Source organism: Condylura cristata, unplaced genomic scaffold (genome assembly GCF_000260355.1).
Source record: "Condylura cristata isolate star-nosed mole 26May11 unplaced genomic scaffold, ConCri1.0 scaffold00022, whole genome shotgun sequence".
Taxonomy (NCBI): Eukaryota; Metazoa; Chordata; class Mammalia; order Eulipotyphla; family Talpidae; genus Condylura; species Condylura cristata.
The window spans coordinates 6359202-6366533 of record NW_004567123.1 but is presented as its reverse complement, the minus strand read 5'-3'; positions in this window follow the sequence as shown (position 1 = coordinate 6366533).

The window sequence follows — 7332 nt, the reverse complement described above, 5'->3', positions numbered from 1 at the left end:
CATTACTTTGTTTTGGGGGACAGTAGTTACATGACTGAAGGCAATAATAGCTCCTCAGATCTCATTGTTATAAGTTAGTACCAGCCAGGTTGTGCTGTGACAACAACAAAATCCAAGAGTCAGTGGTTTAAAACAACAAAGCTTTATATCTCACTCATGCTGCATGCTCAGCACTGCCTTCTAGGAGGGTTCAGTGTTGGAGCCAGGCAGAGTAACCCGATCTGGAGCACTGGAAGTTTGCTTCATCACACAGGTAGCCTCCGGGGTGTCACACTAGCTTGCAAGTGACTTGCAACTTTACTGCTAAATTACTGCCCAGAACTGATCACCTCGCCCTACCCAACCCCAACAGGGCCAGGCAGAACATCTGTGGAAAAGGAGAGGGTAGAAGCACCCAAGTCTCTGTGACGAACATCTTTATTGGGATAGGGTTCAAATTCACAATAAGTCCTTGAGACTTATTTGTTCCATGTCATATGTATCTTTTTGTGTCTTTTTGCAATTTTACCACCACTATGGAAATATGGGAGAATATAAGAAGAAAACAAATAATTTACCTCCTAAAACTACTGTCTAGTATTTTATTATATTTCTTTCTTTTAATTGCTTAGGCTTTGCTAGTAACAGTTGCTAATAACAGACTTATTGTGATATATTTCACGTATCATAAAATTTACTTGTTGAAAAGGGATACTTCAATAGTCTTTCCTATATTCTGATAATTGTGTAGCCATTGCCACTTTAATTTCAGGATATTTTCATCACCCCCTAAAGAAGCCCCATTAGCAGTCACCCTCCCTGTGCCCTCCACAAGCTCCTGGCAACCACTAACTACTATCTGTCTCAACGGAGTTGCCTATTCTGGACATTTCATATAAGTAGAATCGTATAATCTGTGGTCTTTTGTGGCTGGCTTTTTCACTTGCATAATGTGGCCAAGGTCATCTGTGTTATAGCATGTATACATGTTTTTAAAAAATAAAAGAAATTGAGATGCTAGCAAATATCAGTCTTTGTGCTTCTCCATTGATGTTTTAAACATTTGCCCTCATGAGTTAATCTTTGAAAATCAGTCTTTAATGGCTAAGTAATAAGCTTACATGCAATAATATGTTGAATTATGCCCCAGTTTTGGACATTTTTTATTTTTTAAAACATTTATTTATTTATGGATACAAGAACAGTGGGACAGTTCAGAAGTGCAGGGAACCAGAAGAGTCACCAGAGATGGAGTGGGGAGCAGAACAAGCAGATGTACTGAAATATACTCCTGAGGGCAGCAGCAGGCGGGTCAGGAGAGGCCTGCTACACCATGTGGGTCATCTCCCTGGCCAGGAATCGAACTTGTGCTGCAGTGCCTATGGACAGCTTTATAGTGCTGTGCTTAACCCCTTGCACCAACAGAGATGCTCCAGTTATGGATTTTTAGGTGGCTGCCAGTTTTTTTCACTTTATAAACAAAGTTTCTATTAGCAACTCTACATATTGTATGGAATGAATGAATGAATGAAGCCTCAAATATAAATCTATGCAATATTTGCCATTCTTTCTTTAAGAAAGGTGCTAGGAATAGATTTAACTGAGTGAAAATCGGGAACCTTTTGAAGTCTTCTGATTCTCACAGCAAATGCTGTTCTAAGAAGGTTCGCGAAATCTGCTTAATGTGGCCTTGAGTTAGTTCAATCACATCTCACTCCAGGAAAACCAACATCCTGACATTGGCCAAGGAGTCCCTGTACATCTGGGTCCATCCTCTCTCTAATCACCCCTTCCCTGCTTCCCATCACCCCCTGGTCTGCCTCTCTTCACTCCAAGCTCCTTGTTGGTCCCCAGCTGCACCAGGCCTACTCCCTACCAGAGAGGTGTGTGACCTCCATATGCTGTTCCCTGTACCTGGAACACCCTTCCCTGCTTCCCACATGGTCTCTCACTTCCTTCAAGGCTTTACTTAGGCAGTTACTTTCTCAGCCAGGCCCTCCATTAAACTCACCACCCTTAAATTCTATCTCCTCTTGCAGCTTTATTTAACTTTTCTTCATAGCATCATCACCTTTTAGAATACTTCATGGGTTATTTATTTCGCTTATTATTTCAGCCCTCTAAAATAAACTACCCACTTGAAACTGGCCTGGTGCCCAGCCTGGTAAGTGCTTAATAAACACCTACCAGGTGTTAGACTGAGTTGACAGGATCGCCAAAAACACTCTTTATCCAACCAAGGCCTACTCTGCTCTTTCGCTCTGGGCCAGGTGCTGGTCTCCAACAAGTTCTTTTTCTCTTGACTCAACTGGGGCACTCATCAGAAAGGTAATTGCCTTGAGGACTGTTTGCTTCTGTCCTATAGTGAAACCTAGAAGAGGCTGCCCTGACAGATAAGCCCACTTATGACTGGGAGTGCTAAGGTTTAGTTCTTGAAGGAATGCAAACCTTCCTAGGGCCCACACAGCACAATGAGCAGTGGGCCGACCTCCGGTCCCAGCACGGCCACCAGAAAGAGCTGCTGCTGTGACCTCGCCAGGACCTCCCAGGGCGCCGGTCCCCCTTCCCAAACATGGAAGCAGCCCAACAGTGTCTGCAGAGCCAGCTATTTCCTGCACAGGCCTCACTACAACCCAGGCAAGGGGCGGGAGAGGAAGAACCCATGAGAAGCCGGGAAATCCCTTCTCTGGCTGAGTCCAGCAAAGCAGCAGGGAGTCCCTCAGGAGGCTCTTCATTGTGGGGTATTTCCGGCCAGGCTCCAGGGGTTTCCAGTACAGGCCATGCAACAATGTTTTTAAAGGGCCTATAAATCAACTGCTAGACAATACTCCAGAATTAAAGATATGAGGGCTGGACCCACAGCAAAGGGAGCAAATACACAGAAGATCCCAGTACCAGAATCATCCCTCAGTCTCCTCCACCAGCAAGCAGGCCCACCATGAGGGCTAACGGCCTTCCTGATATGCCCGATAATTTAGCCGTCCCTAGTTTGATTGACCCAAACACTGTGAGGGGCCACTCATAACCTGACTCAGAAGATTCCTGAATTCTTCCTTTAGAATGACCGCTAGCACCCAAAATATTCTCTTAGAAATGTGGTGTAGTGCAGATCTATGCACCGTTAGGTTCATCTCTCCATCTTATTTCTTAAGGTACTTCCAAGGAACCTATCAGCAGTATCTTTTTCACTTAATGCTTCATGTGTACACAATGTTCTGTGTAGTATAAACTAGAAATTACTGTAAGTTTTTTCATAAATTATAATAGAAGGCTTTCAGGGTTTTTTTGTTTTATTTTATTTTTTTTTTTTTTTTCCTTTTGAAGTGACATTTACAAATGTAATGCAGGAGGAAACTTTTTTTTTTTTTTTTTTTTCAGTAACTCTTTGACCTCTTTTTCTCTCTTCTCCCTTATCCTGAGAAACCTCAGTTTGGTTATATATGTTCTCTCCTTTATATCTACTTTCTTTATCGGGCATCCACTTTGTTTCCTTATATTACTCATATATGAAAAATCATCTGATACTCGTCTTTTTCTTTCTGGCTTCCTTTTCTTCCTACTAGAGTTCCTTCCATTTGCTGGAAATGGCAACATTTTGTCTTTCCTTAAAGCTACTACATCTTTTTTTTAATCAAATCTTCAATCAACAGGTACTGAGGCAGTTTCCATATTGTAACTATTGTAAATAATGCCACAGTAAACTTCGTAGAGTATCTCATTTTTCGAGTTCATGATTTCATGTTCTTTGGATAGATGCCCAATAGTGGAATTGCTGGATAATATGTTATTTTCATTTTTAGTTTTTTAAAATAGGTTGAGACCAGTTTCCAAAGTGACCGCACCATTTTACATTCCTACCAACAATAGAAAAAGCTTCCTCTTTCTCCACAATCTCTCCAGCACTTGTTGTTGGAGTCTTTCTGACATATGCCAGTGTCTCAGATGTTAAATGGAAATGGAGTTTTGACTTGCATTGCCCTTATTTAAAATGATGATGAGCTTTTTATTTTTTCAATCTATTTATTAGCTTTCTGTATACCATCTCAGGAAAGTGTTTATTCAAATATGCTGCACATTTTTAAAAGTTGGATTGCTTTTTTTGTTAAGTCAGTCAAGTTCTCTGTATAACTTTGATAGCAACCCCTTGTCAGTTATGTAATGGATGATTATCTTCTCCCAGTCAACAGAATGTACTTATAATTTGCTAATATTTTCTGTGTAGAAGCTTTTTAATTTGAAGTAGTCCCAATTGTTTATTTTTTATTTAATTTCCTTTGCCTTAAGAGTCAAATTCCCAAAGAACTCTCTATCGTTGATGCCACAAAACATAACTATGCTTTCTTCCATCTTTTATAGTTCCTCCTCTTATATTCAAACCTTTAATCCATTTTGAATTTATTTTCATGTATAGAGTTAGAGTGATCTTATTTTATTTGTTTACTGTGGTATTGTTGCTTTTCCAACACCATTTTTAAAAGAGCCTCTTCTTTCTCCATTGTATGAAAACAGTCTTGTGTCATAAACTGTATTGATATAAACATGGATTTATTTCTGAACTTTTTCTTATGTTCCATTGATTCATGTATCTCTTTTGTTCCAAATGTCATATTGTTTTAATTAATGATGCTTTATAATTTATTTTAAAACCTAATGAATCCATTTTTCTCAGGGGTACTTTAGCTACTTGAGATCTTTCATGGATCCATATAAATTTCAATATTTGTCCTACTTCCTTGAAGGACATCCTTAAAATTTTAATGGCAATTATATTAAATCTCTATATTGTCTTTGATACTACAGTTATTTTGACTGTGACTGTATTTAGACTCCCCATCCATGAACATGGCATACCTTGCCATCTCTTTATGTCCTGTTTTTTTTTTTTTCTCTTAATTGTCTCTTACACTTTTTACTGTATAAATCCTTCACCATTTAATTCCAAGGAACTTAATTCTTTTTTTTTTTAATTTTATTACAGTTTTTTTTTTTTTTTTTTGGCCATCTCAATTGTAATCCCCACGGGTTTCCCATCACCAAGTCACCCATGTGCCATCACCATAATCCCGTGCACTTCCCTCCCCACCCCCCCCCCCCCATTTTTTATCCCATTCCCCACTCCACCCCCACAAAATGTCTCTGGTATATGGTTGTTCATTATTTTTGTTATTTTCTCGCCTGGTCCATTATACTCCTGCTATGAGTGAAACCATCTGGTATTTCTCTTTCTTTTTCTGGCTTATCTCACTAAGCATGATCTTTTCCAGCTCCATCCAAGTTGCTGCAAAAGACATGTGTTTCTCTTTTTTGGTTGCTGAGTAATATTCCGTTGTATATATGTACCACACCTTTTTTTATCCAGTCATCTACTTTTGGGCATTTGGGCTGCTTCCATGTTTTTCCAATTGTAAATAAAACAGCAATAAACATGGGGGTACAGGTATCTTTTTCAATCAGTGTTTTTGTGTCTTTTGGGTAGATACCTAGGAGTGGGATTGCTGGGTCGTAGGGAAGGCCCATGTTTAGCAGTTTGAGGAACCTCCAAACAGTTTTCCATAGTGGTTGTACTAGTTTGTATTCCCACCTGCAATGCAGGAGAGTTCAAGGAACTTAATTCTTTTATAAAATATATTTATTTATGTGTACAAGAACTGGGGTATTGGCCAGAGGTGCAGGGGTGAGAGGATTCAGAAACAGAGTGAGGAGCAGAAAAGGCAGATCTACTGAAATACACTACTGAGGGGAGCAGTGGACGAGACAGGAAAGGTCTGCTGGGCCATATGTGTCACCTCCTGACAGGGAGATCAAACTCACACTGCAGTGGCTGTGGATAACTTCATGTGCTGTGTTTTAACCCTTTACACCACCATTGAAGTCTCCTAGGAATTTAATTCTTTTTGATGAAATTGTTTTCTGAACTTATTTTTCATTATATATAATTTGTATATAAAAATGTAGCAGATTTTTGTATGTTAATTTTGTAGCCAGCCACTTCACTGTACTTATTATTGTTGTTAGTAGCTTTTTGATAGAATCTTTCATGATTTCTAAATATAGTATTACATCATCTGTAAATAATGATAGTTTCACTCCTTTTTTATCCTGGATTCCTCTCATTTCTTGTTGTTTTCTCATTGTTCTAGCCAAATCTCTAGTACTTAATTAAATAGAAGTGATGACATTGGAATCCAGGCTTTATTCCTGATCTTAAAGGAAAAACGTTCAGTTTTTCACTAAGTAAAATATTAGTTGTAGTTTTCTTATATATTGACCTTTATTATTTTGAGGTAGGTTCCTTCTATACCCATTTTGTTAGGAGCTTTTATCATATATATGTGTTGTGTCTTGTGAAATGCTAACTTTGAAGCTACTGATACTTCATACTTTCTTTTGTTGCTGAAACATATTAATTGATTTGCATATGTTAAAACATCTTTCTATTTCTGCAATAAATTCTCTTGGTGTATGATCCTTGTAATGTTGAGCTCAATTTGCTGGTATTTGGTTGAAATTTTTCACATCTGGATATATAGGACATATATTGTCTGTAGTTTTCTTTTTTGTGATGTCCTTGTCTGGTTTTGGTATTATGTTCATGCTGGCATCATAGGATATGTTAGAAAGTATTCCCTCTTCTTCAATTTTTTGATTAATTTGAATAAAATGGACATAAATTCTTGGAAGATTTGAAATTCAACTTTAAAGCCATCTCTGGTCCTGGGTTTCTGATTTGAGAAAAAAAATTTATATATTAGGTTTCCCCTTAGATGTAACTCTTCTCTCTCTGGGTGCTTTTAATTCTTTTTCCTTATCACTAGTTTTCAGCAGTTCAATTACAACATGCCGTAGGTGTGTGCTTGGGTTTATTTTGGGGGACTCTTTGGACCTTGTGGGTCAGGATACCTGCTTATTTACACAGATTAGGTATACCATTTTCATCCCTTTTTTTTTTTTTTTTTTTTTGCTGGTCTATTTGTGTGTTTTCCACCATCATTCAGTCTAGCTCATGAATCGGCTACTTGTCTTTTTCTGCTGTTGAGGTTCTCTATTACATTTTTGGGTTTATTTGTTTTTTAAATCCATTATTTCTATTTGAAATGTTCCTATGTTTTCTCTATCCTGGTATTCCTGCTTTTACTTGTCAGTTGTTTTTCTCATTTTGATCAGTAGAGTTATGACTGTTGTTTTAAATTCTTCCTCAGGAAAATTCAAGAGTTTTGCTAGATTCCGATTTTTCTTAGGTTTTTGTTGTTGTTACACCATTGTGATGTATTCCACTGTTTCTTCATTGTTGGTTTTTATGGCCTAACATAAAGAGTTTTCTTTCTTTGTCATGACGAATTAGCCTTATGTTAT